Source organism: Atheta coriaria, unplaced genomic scaffold (genome assembly GCF_025399875.1).
Source record: "Atheta coriaria isolate IRGN ID8LTWV9N9 unplaced genomic scaffold, Caltech_Dcor_3.1 hic_scaffold_53_pilon, whole genome shotgun sequence".
Taxonomy (NCBI): domain Eukaryota; kingdom Metazoa; phylum Arthropoda; class Insecta; order Coleoptera; family Staphylinidae; genus Dalotia; species Dalotia coriaria.
In genome coordinates this window covers 1-15,678 of record NW_027045495.1, presented here as the reverse complement: position 1 = coordinate 15,678, position 15,678 = coordinate 1, and the positions used below count along the sequence as shown (strand labels likewise).

Here is a 15,678-nt window from a genome sequence, read left to right as displayed (position 1 = left end):
ATAACACAAGAAAAGAATATTTTTCAGTTTTTATAGTTTTACGGTACTAGATTAACTTAAATATTAATATTTTATGTTTTTAAAAGTTTTCCTGTAATTTACTGAAGTATTACTGGATAATTTGAATTTTTAATTATTTCCTTTCCTTAAACAAAGCGTAAAATGATTAAAACATTAATTATACAAAGCTGTTGATACGAACATTTAGATGATTTAAACTAGACATTATTTTCAGCGTGTGCGAATGCGGTGCTTATCTATTTATGTACGAAGTGTGGTTTTTTTTCTCTCTGTGTTCAAGTGAAGCGAACGCACACGACTTTCAGTCGCGCACTTGCCGCAAAGCGCGACGGTCATGAAAAACACGCACAAGTATTAATAATTTAAAGCAAATACGTGTAAAAGTAATAATACAAGATAAATACATAGACGCATGTGATAATAATCGATAGGAAGATAAAAAGTGATTTTTAATTTTTATTTTTTCGTGTTTCACATTAAATTTAGTGAATTTCTGTGTTAATTTAGTGATTGTTTAGTAAATTCTTTGTTATTGAGTGCGTTAAGATGAAAATCAAGGACGAGAACGACATCAGTGACGACAAAAGCGCGAAAATCGATGTTAACGGACAGCTGGAGCCCGACGCGCATATAAAATTGTCGAATCTCAGTGCAAATAGCACAGAGAATGCCAAAAATGTGAAAAATGCTAAGAAAAAGTAAGCCAAAAAAGTAACTAAGGTAAAATTTAATTTAAATTATTTTTTTGTGCGTTTTTACAGAAAAAAAGATAAATCAGGGTCAATATGTGATGAAATTAATTCTGGAAAATCAAACGAACCTCCGGAAGTTCCATATTTCCAATTAGTAAGTTCTATTAATAATTTATACAGTTGTAAAACTATTTTTGCATATTTAATGCATCATTAAATAACATTACATAGTGAAAAATAACTTTGGAAATAAAACTTTCACCTACAAAATAAAAAAATTAAGCAATCAATTATTAAAGTGCTAATAAACATAGTTTAACAACATTTTAAAATTTATATCACCACACACATTATTTCTATATTTATTTAGCTTTGTTTTGACACTAAGATTGTTAATTTTAACCAAAAACTTTAAAAGTTATTCATAAAAACACAAAATTTTTCACTAAAAAAATTAATTTTTTTACTTGTTTTCAGTTTAAATTTGCAACATGTTCCGATATATTCCTCACACTCTTCGGAATAATCCTATCAGCATTATCAGGTGCATTAACACCAGTCCTCTTCATACTCTTCGGCGATCTGGTCGGCCTTGTCGTAGGTTTTCAAATGTTCATCGATTCACCGGACGTAGGAAATATAACCGAATTGCATCGACAAGAAGACATCCTGATGGATGGCGTCACAATATACTTGATATATAATTGTGTCTTGGGTATCGTGATTGTCCTACTCACCTACGTCAGTGTGCTCCTGATAAGCAAACCGGCAATTAGACAGGTAAAAAATATTATTTCGCCGTGGCAAAAACAAAGTAGGAATACTAACTATGTAGTAGGCACTTATTTACGTAGGTGCACGTTTGGATTATTTGAAGAATTTCTTATAATTATGATATTTGCAATTGGAAGTGCTAAAGGTTACTTGTTGGGAATTTTTTTATAGCTTAATGAGGGTTTTAAAAGATTTAAAGAATCTTTCATGCTTCGAGAATAGAGTAAACAGATAACTGACACGTGTATTAATTAAATTGTATTTACATTTGCAAATATTTCGGAAATTCACACGGAAAATACTCAAATACGGAAAAATACATAATGCTTAGTAATTTTACTATCAAACTACTAAAATCAATATTTGTGTCAAGATTAATTGAAGAATTATTTGTTTACCTTTTCAAATCTGTTATTTTATCAATTTTGAAATGTTATCTTAATTATTATCGGGTTTGTAAACACAGTTTTAAAATTTGTAGATTATTTTGTTTTTTTGTAATCTTTCTGGGTTTGTCTATGAATTTTTGTATTAATTTGTATTTTTTTGTATTAATTTTTGAATATTTCCATTTAAGATTGCGAAAATTCGATCGCTGTACATGTCAAGCGTTCTTAACAAGGACATCGGCTGGTATGACACCCATCAAACGAGCGATTTCAGCAGTCGAATAACTGAGTGAGTAAATTCTCCAAAATTCTAACGGTTTATTATAATTACTAGGTTTTACTCGTGGCTTCGTTTACATTGATAATATTTTTATTGCTTGATTAGGATTAGTTGTATTTAAAAATTTAATATTTAATTTTTGCAAAATTTGAAAAACACATTGATAAAGTATATTCATATTCTAACATGTTACTATATACTATATTATATGTTCTTCCGCCCGGTGCAAATACGTGCAGATTTCGGGCATTGGACACACGCGAACAGGCTACAAATAGTTGGTCATGGAAGAAGCATGGTTTTCTTTATTTTAATGTGTAATATTCAATATGTAAATACCGGCAGGCATCTTCAATAGGCCTTTTCATCACATTTTTTTGCATGCGTCAGCGTCATTTAGATTTTTCGTTGCACAAACTTGCAAACTATTTTGCACACCCTGTAAGTTATATTTTCGCGACAAAAAGTAGCCTATGTTATTCTCCTAGATCCAAAATATCTCCATACCAAAATTTATCAAAATCGGTTGAGTGGTTTTTGTTTAATCGCGTCACAAACATACAAACATTTATTATTACTTAGGAAATATGATTTATTCCATTTTTATCATACACAAACGAATTTAAATATATTTGCTGTTCAATTGAAACAAATTAAAGACGATTTCACTCGTCTAATGATTGTTGAGCAAAGCAGACACTTTGAATAACGTTTGGAATGTGCTGAGACAGTTTAATCAGTTTCGAATGATCAAATATTATCGCCCAATGAAAACAAAGGCGAATCATTTAAGCTCGTTGTAGTATTTGAGATCGTTATCGTTTTACAATGCAGAGTGTGGCGCCCAGCGTTTTGTTCAAGTTAAGCGCGACAATAAAGCGGAATTAAAACGCATTACGTAATAACACGCGTTTTAATAAAGCACGTCAGCGGCTTTAATTAACGCCAACATTTTATTGTCTTCTATTACATATTAGAATACATTTGAGTGAATTTCAATTTGCATTTGAATGTCAAAGTATTTATTACGAGTGTAAAAACATTTACTTACAGATAAATAATTTTAAACTCAAAAATAAGCACTGCGCATGCGCGACAGACTCTACTGTTAAGTAGATATTTAAATAGGAATTAATTATCTCCAAGATAACGAGACAATGATAGTTTTCGGATTAAAACTCGCGATATTACAAACAAAAATAAAGTTGAAAAATAAAACGGTTGTTTTATGTCTCACGCCATTTTGTGAATAATAAAATCATTTTTAAAAGTATAATCACGTGTAGATTTTAATCAGCTTTAGGAAAATACAGTTATTTATTAAGATACCAGCTTTAACCCGTGGCTTCGCTCGCGAATATCTAAAATAATGAAGTTGCTTCCGTACGAACAGAAGAAGTAACAATGAAGTAGAATGGCGGGAAGTTTAAAATGGCTGAAAGTATAGTCTATGGAAGTATAGTGTACAGTCTCCATAGTGTAGTCAATTGGATTTGATGATGTTGACGTAGCTATCAGTAATACAGTGTGATAATACAGTGTGATGGTACTATAGTACTTAGGTTTGAGCTTCATTGCTGCTGGAATGCTAGATGGCGTTAAAGTTGTCAAATAGCCAGATGCAGAGGTATTATTATTCAAACTATTTCTTTATTTTTGTTTAAAAAATAATTTTTTTATTAAATAAAAAGTAGCCTATAACCATTTAGGGATACTAAGAATCTGTGTACAAATTTTCATGATGATCAGTTAAGTTGTTTTTTGCGTGAAAGTGTAACAAACATCAGGACATTCGCATTTATAATATTAGTAGGGATAACGACAAAATAGAAAATGGCGATGGCTATGGATGATTTATGTACAAATCTGTTAATTTTAGGGATTTGCGTAAGATTGAAGAAGCAATCGGTGATAAAATCGCTTCCTTTGTCTACTACATCGCTGTTTTCATTTCCGGGCTTATCGCTGGATTAATCTACGGCTGGGAATTAGCCCTGATGTGCTTAATTTACTGCCCAGTTTCCATGATTGCGATGGCATTGGTTTCCTGGGTAAATAAAACTTAAAATGTTTTAAGATATTATCTAATCAGTAAAAATAAATTAATATTTATTTTATTACTCATAGATAAGTAATAACTCGTCCGGGAAGAAGTGGAAGCCTACGCAAAAGCAGCCTCCATCGCTGAAGAAGTCCTGGGTGCAATAAGAACAGTTTAAAACCATTGGTCAACATTCCGAAGTAACACGATATGAAGTCGGTAAAAAGTCGCACGTCGGAACAATATAAAACGAGGAATTTTTACTGCAATCAACAATGGCTGCATGTGGATGTTTGTCTTCTTATCCTACGCGTTATCCTTTTATTATGGTGTGAAATTGATTCTGGATCAACGACATTTACCAGAAAATGAAAGAATTTACACTCCGGCGAATATGATTACAGTTTTCTTTAATATCTTGGTCGCCACGTGGAATTTCGGACAATGCGCACCGTTTTTCTCGATGTTTACAGCCGGAAAAGCAGCTGCTGCTAAAATATTCTGCGTTATAGACGAACCACCAATTATTAACTTATCCAAAAAGAAAGGAATCAAACCGATTACTTTCGAAGGAAATATTAAATTCACAAACGTATATTTTGAATATCCTTCAAGAACAGACGTGAAAATCTTGCGAGGATTAAATTTGGAGATTAAAAAATGTGAAACTGTTGCCCTCGTAGGAAATTCCGGATGTGGAAAATCAACAGTCATACAACTAATACAAAGATTTTATGATCCCAGAGAAGGCCAGGTTATTATTGATGATGTAGACATGAAAGAATATGATTTAAAATGGCTAAGGAATCATATTGGTGTTGTTGGTCAGGAACCAGTCTTATTCGCCAAACAACAATCAGAAAACGTACGTTATGGTAACCAGGTAGCATCTTTTGAAGACATTTGAACAACGGCGAAAGCCAATGCTCAGCCACATTCATTGAACGCCTTCAATGGGATATCAAACACTTGTTGGTGAACGGGTGCACAATTATCGGAGGACAAAAACAACGCATTACCAATCGCAAGAGCTTTCTGGTAAGAAATCAGCTATTCTCTTGTTGGATGAAGCTACTTCGCACTGGATACACAGTGAAACGCACTAGTACAAGATACCTTGGACAATGCGAGTAAGAAATGTACAACTATTATTGTCGCGCATAGATTGTCAACGATTCGTGGAGCTGACAGATTATTTGTTATCCATGAAGGAAAAGTGATTGAAGATGGCAAGCATGATGTGTTGATGGCCAGGAGAGTTAAGCAATATAATTTGGTCACTGCTGAGTGACGGATACGTGGGAAGAGGTTTGGAGAATGCATTAAGGGATGGCATAGCTTGGTATTCATGATTAGGGTTATGGGCAAGAAGAAGGTGGAACTATTCTGCGGTTTGTAGGATTCAGAATGGTGGTTGGTGTCTTAGGTTCCATTGAATTTTAGTTATTACAAGGTCCAAGTATTCCACTTTATGCTGTTATGTTTGGTGATGTTGTTGGTGTAATTACATAACCTCAATATGTAACATAACCTCAAAATTAAATTTTAAATTTTTTTAGGTTTTGTCTGCTGAAAGTGATGAACATGTCCAAAGGAAGGCAATAAATTCGCTTTATATTTCTGTATAATAGGCGTAGCATGCGGTGTTGCCGCTTTTATCCAAACTTACCTCTAACCATTTCCGGTGAGAAGTTAACTCTTCGTGTAAGGACAAAAATGTTTGAAACTATCGTGAAACAAGAGATTGGGTGGTTTGATAAAGCGGAAAATGGTGTTGGAGCTTTGTGTACTTCTTTATCCAATGATGCTTCTGGTATTCAAGGAGCTGCTGGTCAACCAATCGGAACAGCACTGACTCGCTGTCAAGTTTGGGCAATAGCAATAATAATATCTTTCATCTTTGAATGGCGGTTGACTCTTGTGACGTTGTGTTTCATTCCTTTGATCTTTGGTTCTATTTACCTGGAAGCCGTCATGGTTAATAATGCAAGTGGAAGTACAAATTCCATTGAAGATTCTGCAAAATATGCGATTGAAGCTATTGGTAACATAAGAACTGTTGCATCACTTGGGATTGAGAAGGTGTTCCATGTTAAGTATTTAGAGTTATTGGGTCCGCATTATAAGAGGAGTCAACGTGGTGCGCACATGCGCGGTATTGTTCTTGGTTTCGCGAGGAGTTTGATGTTCTTTTGTTATTCTGTGACTACGTATTATGGAGGTGTGTTGATTAGGGATGAACACATGGATTATTCACTTATGTACAAGTAAGTATCACAAAACATAACCTATAATTAGGTTTATATTGTTTTAAGGTAAAATGTGGTTATGTTTGATTTCAGAGTGACAGAAGCATTGACAGCTGGTGCTTGGGCAATGGGTACAGCTGTAGCCTTCACACTCTAACTTCAACAGTGGTATAGTTGCTGCTCGGAAGTTATTAAATCTCCTTGCGCGAAACCCACCATTGTTGATGGTAATCAATCAACACTCATCGTCAATTTAACTATTCACTATCAAAATCCATTCAAATAATTTATTGCACTGATTTTTTATATTTTTAATAGAAAAACGTGGATGTTACTTATGAATCAATCAAATTTGCTTATCCTACACGACCGGAAGTGACAATATTACGTGGCCTTAACCTCAAAATCTTCCATGGTAAAACCGTGGCCTTGGTAGGGCCAAGCGGATGTGGAAAATCCACCATTATACAGATGTTGGAACGTTTTTATGATCCACATTCGGGAACAGTGTCTTTAGGCGAACGAAATGTGAAAAATATGAAATTATCTACTCTGCGTTCACAATTAGGCATAGTGTCAGAGGAACCTAACCTATTTGATAGAACTTATTGCTTTGATAATGTAAGCTTATGGTGATAATACAAGGAAAATTGCTATTGATGAAGTTGTAGATGCTGCTAAAAAGGCAAACATTCACACGTTTATTTCATCTCTTCCACTTGTAAGTAATAAAAAATTAATATTTTAGGTTAAATTAGGTTAAAATTCATATTTTGATGTTTTTAGGGTTATGATACGAGACTGGGCGAAAGAGGAACTCAACTTTCCGGTGGACAAAAACAAAGAATCGCTATTGCTAGAGCATTGGTAAGAGATCCACCAATTTTACTCCTGGATGAAGCCACGTCTGCTCTTGACACGGAAAGTGAAAAAGTACGTTAGATAAATGCATTATAAATAATCCTATTAATAAAATAAATGTTTATCTTATTATAGATCGTGCAGGAAGCTCTCGATAAAGCAAAATCAGGAAGAACATGTATAACAATAGCCCATAGATTGGTAACGATACAGGATGCAGATGTGATATGCGTTATTGATAAGGGAGTTGTCGCCGAAATGGGCACACATGGTGAACTTTTGGAGAAGCGAGGCATTTACCATAAACTGTACAACATGCAAATGGGAAGGAGTAAAGATTAACAAATTACTTCGTAGTTGTAATAGAACACAAATGAATAATGAAATTCGTAATAATTTTTAATAAAAAATGTATTATTAGGACTAGTATTAAGATGTAAGCTACAATTTTATTTAAAATTGTTAAATAAAGATTGTTAATTATATTTTTAAACAGAAAAAACTTATTTCTGGTGTAAAATTTTTGTTTTTTTTAAAAATTTTGCATTTTATTCAGTTGAAAGTTAAGTTTTTCGTTCGTCCAGTATCATCCCTATCCTACTAATATTATAAATGCAAGAAAGTCCACGATGTTTGTTACACTTTGACGCAAAACTATTTAACAGATCATCATGAAAATTGCCATATTCTTAGTGGTCCCCAGTAGTTTATAGGCTACTTTTTATTTAATAAAAAAATATTTTTGAAATAAAATAAAGGAAATTATTGTTTATGCATTAATACCTCTGCATCTGGCTATTTGACTAAACTTTAGCATATAAATCTAGCATTCAACAATGAAGCTCAAACCTAAGTACTATGAGTACCATCACACTGTATTATCACACTGTTACCGACAGCTACGTCAACATCAAATTGACTACACTATGGAACTATACACTATACTTCCATAGACTATACTTTTCAGCCATTTTAAACTTCCCGCCATTCACTTCATTGTTACTTCTTCTGTGACTACAGACGCGTGAAACAACTTCATTATTTTAGATATTCGCGAGCGAAAGCCGCAGGTTAAAGCAACCTATAAAATATTAAAATAAATGTAGTAATATAACCTAACTTAACTAAAATTATATTTTAACAACTTAAAACTGAAAATAATGAAATAAAAGTATAAATGAGCAACTAAATGACAAATTTGCAACATAAGCAAACTATCAAAACGTTAAAAATGATTACATTGTATATTATCTCTTATTATCTCCAGATATTGTGCATATTTCTTATCTTTCGTGAATAATAAACCTGTAATTCGCAATTATTTTGTCATTTTGATATTAGGCGAGACATCAACGCATAATAAATGTTAAATTTCTCTCTTATCACAAATTATATCACATGATAACATTTTTGCGCTCAGCAGTAACATTTTAACAAACATTATTTGTCGAAAATTTAGTTTAATTCGAGCTGCACCCACATTCAAACTGTTTGTTTGTTCAACAATTTAATAATGCGTTAACATTCAACAGTTTAGAAAGGAAATTAAGCCTGAAACTATCGATTTTCCGTCTTTTCATTCACTAAACTTCTTTTACGTTAATAGAATTAACTTGACCTTGTTAATGATTGTTTTGGTGTGTTTTCCCGAGCAAGGAAAAATCAATATTTCAACTAGGACGAACTATAACTTAGACATTTCCAGCGAAAGTAATCATTTTCGCTTCTACGCTCAAGCAGCAAACAAGTTATAGTGATGTAAATTTTATCCAAATAATAAAATTAATAAAGATAGTGATGATACAAATTTAGTGGCCTTTATAATATGTAATAAAAGGTAAATTTCACAAGATTACGCATTTAACTCTTTAAGTTTATTTAAATTAAAATTTTTACCTTTCTCTTATCATTTTCGGTTAAATCAAGTTATAAACTCTCTTATCCGATAATCTACTATAATATTTCACAATTGTGTAATGTGTATGTATTTCATAATCTTACTACACCGTGTTGAATGAACTTGAGTGTTTATGTTCAATTCGCATGTGTAAGTTTTCGCGTGGGGCGACGCGGCTACAAAAACGTGCGCACGTTTTCGCCAATTTTAGACGACACTGAGCTTGAGCTTCAACAACACACATAAAACTACACACTACACTAAATTACCATAAGTTTAATCAACTGCCTTTAAATATTCCGTGTTCCAACGCGCAAAGTTAATTAAAAAACGAGTGAAAATGAGGAATAAATTAAAAGTGAGCACAATAGACCCTGATGATAGTGTTGAACCCAAAAAAGAAGAAAAACCACCGCCGGATGTTTCATTTTTTGCATTGGTAAAGAAAAAAATTAAAAATTTTTAAAAATTTTGTAAAAATTTTAATTTTTTTAATTTTTAGTTTAAATTTGCAACGTGTCTTGATATTCTCTGCATGTTAATCGGCGTTGTGATGTCAGCTGTCGCCGGAGCAACCACACCTTTAACATTCATCCTGTTTGGAGATGTAACTGGAGCCCTAATCGAATTCCACATGGTTATACACGGTCCGGATAGCAATAACTCCGCCATTTTGAAACCGGCCGAAGAGAAAATGATGGACACTGTCACATACTTCCTAATCTATAATTTATCCTTAGGAGTGTTGATTGTCCTCCTGTCGTATTTCAGTGTTTTGTTTATTAGTTTCCCAGCGACCAGACAAGTAAGCGATTAGAAACGTAATAATAACAAAGCATTAATTAAGTAATTTTTGTTTGTTTATAGATATCCAAGATAAGATCATTGTACATGTCCTCGTTGTTGAACAAGGACATCTCCTGGTATGACACGCATCAAACGGGTGATTTCAGCAGTCGAATTATTGAGTGAGTTGTTTATAACATTTTGAGTATTTGATGAGTAGCGCACGCTTTTTCCCTCTTTAATCATTGTAATTGATGGAAAGAGCAATGTCATGGAAACATTGATTTTATTGGGGACGCACATGCTCGCGTTTGGTGTAACTGTAACTATAAATTAATTTCAATTGCAAATGCTTGAATGTGACGCACTCTAATCTATGAAGCGTTTATTGATGATGCAACAACTAATCGAAAAATGCTTCGTATTCATAAATTACTTACTAAACACACAAAAAATTTAATTTTATCGTTTTCATTGTTATTTTCAGAGATATGTCGAAAATTGAAGAAGCAATCGGTGATAAAATAGCTCCTGTTTCGTTTTACCTGTCAGTGTTCCTCTCAGGGTTGATTACAGGTCTTGTAAAGGGTTGGGAATTGGCCCTTATATGTTTAATCTATCTTCCTGTGTCTATGGCTGCCATGGGTTTGGTTTCATGGGTAAATTAAAGTAAAAAACCTTAAAAAATTAAATTTAACTTTTTAAATGTTTTAGGCGAGTAGTAAACTTGTAAAACAAGAAATAGAAGCCTATGCGAAAGCTGCTTCCATTGCTGAAGAAGTCCTTGGTGCAATAAGAACAGTTGTGGCCTTTGATGGTCAAGAAAAAGAAATATCTCGTTATAAAGAGAATCTGGTTGTGGCCAAGAACAATAACATTCGCATTGGATTATTCACGGCTCTGAATCAGATGTGTATGTGGCTGTTTGTTTTTGCATCGTATTCTTTATCGTTTTATTATGGTGTGAAGTTGATTATTGATGAAAGAGACCTGCCGGATGATGAGAAAGTTTATACTCCTGCCAATATGCTGATTGTGTTCTTTAATATCTTGGTTGCTACGTGGAATTTCGGACAATGCGCACCATTCTTTCAAATTTTCTCATCTGCGAGAACAGCAGCTGCGAAAATATTCAGTGTTATCGATGAACCACCAGTGATTAATCGTTCTAAAGGTACTGGATACAAACCGAAGGTTATACAGGGTGATATTTCTTTGAAAGAAGTACATTTTCACTATCCATCTAGGACAGAAGTGAAGATTTTGACCGGATTAAGTTTGAATATTAAAAAAGGTGAAACTGTGGCCTTAGTTGGGAATTCAGGATGTGGAAAATCAACAGTCATACAACTAATTCAAAGATTTTATGATGCTTTGAAAGGACATGTTGTTATTGATAATGTAGATATAAAAGAATATGATTTGAAGTGGTTGAGGTCTAAGATTGGTGTTGTTGGTCAGGAACCAGTCTTGTTTGCTACAACAATCGAAGAAAACATACGTTTTGGTAACCAGGGATCAACTTTAGAAGACATTCAACAAGCTGCGAGGAAAGCCAATGCTCATACATTCATTGAACGCCTTCCAATGGGATATCAAACACTTGTTGGTGAACGAGGTGCGCAATTATCCGGAGGACAAAAACAACGCATTGCAATCGCAAGAGCTCTGGTAAGAAATCCAGCTATTCTCTTGTTGGATGAAGCTACTTCTGCGCTGGATACACACAGTGAAGCACTCGTACAAGATGCATTGGACAATGCGAGTAAAGAATGTACAACTATTATTGTCGCGCATAGATTGTCAACGATTCGTGGAGCTGACAGAATTGTTGTTATTCATGAAGGAAAAGTGGTTGAAGATGGCAAGCATGATGTGTTGATGGCCAAGAAAGGTGCTTATTATAAATTGGTCACTGCACAAGTGACGGAACAAGATGAAGAGAGTAATCAACAAGATGAGGTTGATGAAAACTCAAATGAAGCAACATACAAAAGACAACTTAGTTTATTACCACAAGCATCCATCAGAGCTGTCAGCTCTCAGGAGAAAAGAAGAAAAACTTGGAACTTTTAAGATTATTGGGGAGATTTTGAAGATGAATAAACCAGAATGGTTTTTGATTTTCATTGGGGCCATTTTTGCATTTATACAAGGCAGTGCCATGCCTATTTATGCTGTGATTTACGGAAGTGTCCTTGGAGTGATTTCGGATCCAGATGATCAATATGTACGCACAGAAGGGAACAAATTCAGTTTATACTTTCTTTTGATTGGTATTGGCTGTGGAGTTGCTGCTTTTATACAAACTTATTTACTATGTATCTCTGGTGAGAAGTTGACGTTGAGAATTCGATCGAAAATGTTTGAAACAATGTTGAAGCAAGAGATGGGTTGGTTTGACAACCCGGATAGAGGTGTTGGTGCGTTGTGTACAACATTGTCAAGTGATGCTTCTGGCATACAAGGAGTAAGCTTTTACTATCAACATTAATAAAACACAATATTTATTTATTTGTTTATTTGTTGTTAGGCTGCAGGTCAACCAATTGGTACAGCTCTCAATTCAATCTCAAGTTTGGGAATTGCTATTGCCATTGCTTTTTATTATGAATGGCGGATAACTTTAGTTTCAATGGCGTTTGTTCCTGTTATTTTCTTATCCATTTACTTTGAAGCTATTGTTGTGAATAGTTCTACACATGGAAGTCAAGAAGCTATAGAAAACTCAGCTAAAGTAAGTATTTAAACCTCTAAACACTTTATTTTAAATAAATTAATTTGTTTGGTTATGTTTAGTACGCTATTGAAGCTATCGGAGCAATTCGTACTGTAGCTTCACTTGGAATTGAAAAAGCATTCCATGTGAAATATTTAGAGTTATTGGGACCACATTATAGAAGAGCAAAGAAAAGTGCTCATTTCCGAGGGGTTGTTTTGGGCACAGCTAGATCTTTGATGTTCTTCAGTTACGGTTTTGTTATTTACTATGGAGGAACTTTAGTTAGGGATGAACACATGGATTATGAGTTAATGTACAAGTAAGTTCAACCAAGATTTGTACTAATTATTCCGAGAAACATTGATTAATGAACATTTTTATACAGGGTGTTCCAAGGAATGATGTCTGGAGCTTGGGCTGTTGGTACCGCAGTTGCTTTCACTCCCAACTTTCAAAAAGGTGTTGTTGCAGCCGCAAAACTTCTTAAATTACTTGCTAGACAACCAACTATTAAAGATGGGAGTAATACAATGCCATTATCCACTGTAAGTATACCAGTTCCTGTACCAATTCTCTTTAAAACACTGTTTTCACTTTTTTTTATAGAAAAAAGCTGATATTAACTATGATAAAATCTACTTTACTTATCCAACACGCAGAGAAGCTAAGATATTGAATGGTCTTGACCTGACAATCCTCCATGGTAAAACAATAGCATTGGTAGGACCAAGTGGATGTGGAAAGTCAACAATTGTTCAACTTCTTGAACGTTTCTATGATCCTGTTGAAGGAATCGTCACAATTGCAGAAAGAAATATTAAATACATGAAATTAGCTACGTTACGGTCTCAATTAGGGATTGTTTCTCAAGAACCTACACTGTTTGACAGGACAATTGCTGAGAATATTGCCTATGGTGATAATACTCGAGATGTCCCTATGGAGGAAGTCATAGAATCTGCCAAAAAGGCCAATATTCATAATTTTATCTCTTCTCTTCCACTTGTAAGTTGTAAGAATGCTATATTTATAATAATAATATTAATTTTGGTATTATTAGGGTTATGAAACAAGATTGGGTGATAAAGGTACCCAACTCTCAGGGGGACAAAAACAAAGAGTTGCAATTGCAAGGGCATTGGTAAGAGATCCACCAATTTTACTTCTGGATGAAGCCACGTCCGCTCTTGACACGGAAAGTGAAAAAGTACGTTAGATAAATGCATTATAAATAATCCTATTAATAAAATAAATGTTTATGTTATTACAGATCGTGCAGGAAGCTCTCGATAAAGCAAAATCAGGAAGAACATGTATAACAATAGCACATAGATTGGTAACGATACAGGATGCAGATGTGATATGCGTTATTGATAAGGGAGTTGTCGCCGAAATGGGCACACATGGTGAACTTTTGGAGAAGCGTGGAATTTACCATAAACTGTACAACATGCAAATGGGAAGAAAATAATGTTTCGCGGTGTTATCTCAAGAATTTAAATCAATTTCTGCTTTTGCAACATATTCGTATTACTTAAAGTATTATTTGCTGCTTGTATTTGAACAAGCGGGTATTATTAGTGGATAAATTAGTGTATGATTATGGATTCTGATGTTTTACAAACGAATGCTTGATGTAACGCACCAAATGAACAAAAATTCACAATCGATTACGCTGTTTGTGATTTCAGGTGATACGATTTTATGATGTTGATAATATTTTGTTAACAATATGAAAATATACAGTGTCGAATGTTCAAAACACCTTTTGGTAGTAATTTATTCAATTTTAATTGTAAAGGTTATGTTTTGCTTATATATTTGGGACAACCGTTAAAAATTCGTACTGACCTTAAATTGACCAAAACTTAACTGAAAAGATGAAAGAGGAACCAAGATACGTACAACCGGACTTCTGAACGACTCTGGCACAACTGAGCACACAGCCACACACAGCGCACTGCCTATACCTGCTGACGACCCGCAAAAAGTAGTGGGGGTACGCCGCACGCACGTAGTTGCGCACGAAGTTGATTCCCCCACTACTTTTTTCCCTTTCGTTCGCAGGTATTAAAGGGCGACCTTCAACGACAACAGTGCTCAGTCTTATCTGAGTTTCCAAGCGGTTCAGTCTCTGGTCTTAGGTTCCTCTCTCCTCTTTCTTCAGGCTTTTGGTTAGGGTCACATGCACAGAATGTCCCCTATCCCAAAACAGTGCCATTCCTCCAAAACAATAGCAGGATACCTCCCTCTACAATGTAGCTATCTTGAACAAACTCATTTTCTAACACCTTAAGCTATGTGTGCAGCAATGACCTTACATAATTTTATTTAAACAATATATTTGATCCAAAACACTCGAATCATTTAGTCAGCCAGCTGAGTAATGTATATTTGGTAATAAATATTATCTTATTCAAATACCACTTTCTGTGATAAGAAAGCTTCCGGTAAAAATGTAATCCACTCATACTACAAGCAATTCTAAGCTGTTATCGGCAGACGCAGAGCAAAACTACCAATTATTGCACTCGCTCATTCTTGAATCATGTTTTAATAAGTAAACAACTGCCGCGCCCAACATTTAACTTAGTTAAAGTGCGGTAATATTTAGGTAATAATTAAACTAAGAGAGTGAAAATGTGGTTTGATCTCGGTCGGAGTGAAGGCTTCCCAACCCAATATGGACCCAATCGCACACCGGTCACCGTGGATGTCCTGGAAGTAGGACTAATCCTTGCTGCCGTTATTCTAGCACTCAGTTTTTATGTTTCTATGCTCTCTACTAGAATCTGGGAGGTATTTATAAATCAAAGCTTACTTTAAATTGTAAAGAAACTTAATATTGTTAATTCCAGTGTGCATATTTGTATATCAGAGTAACAATTAGTATTCTAATTGGAATATTTATCCTGCGTAAGTTAAATTAATTTAAAACAACTAAATTGAAATGAAATCAATAAAAA

The 15,678-nt window shown here is 34.2% G+C and overlaps 2 pseudogenes; both read left to right on the top strand.

Moving 5' to 3' along the window:
- Nucleotides 1-293: 293 nt before the first annotated feature.
- Nucleotides 294-7,792, top strand: LOC135802799 (multidrug resistance protein homolog 49-like; annotated as a pseudogene).
- A 1,440-nt stretch (nucleotides 7,793-9,232) lies between these two features.
- Nucleotides 9,233-14,476, top strand: LOC135802794 (ATP-dependent translocase ABCB1-like; annotated as a pseudogene).
- The last annotated feature ends 1,202 nt before the right edge of the window (nucleotides 14,477-15,678 follow it).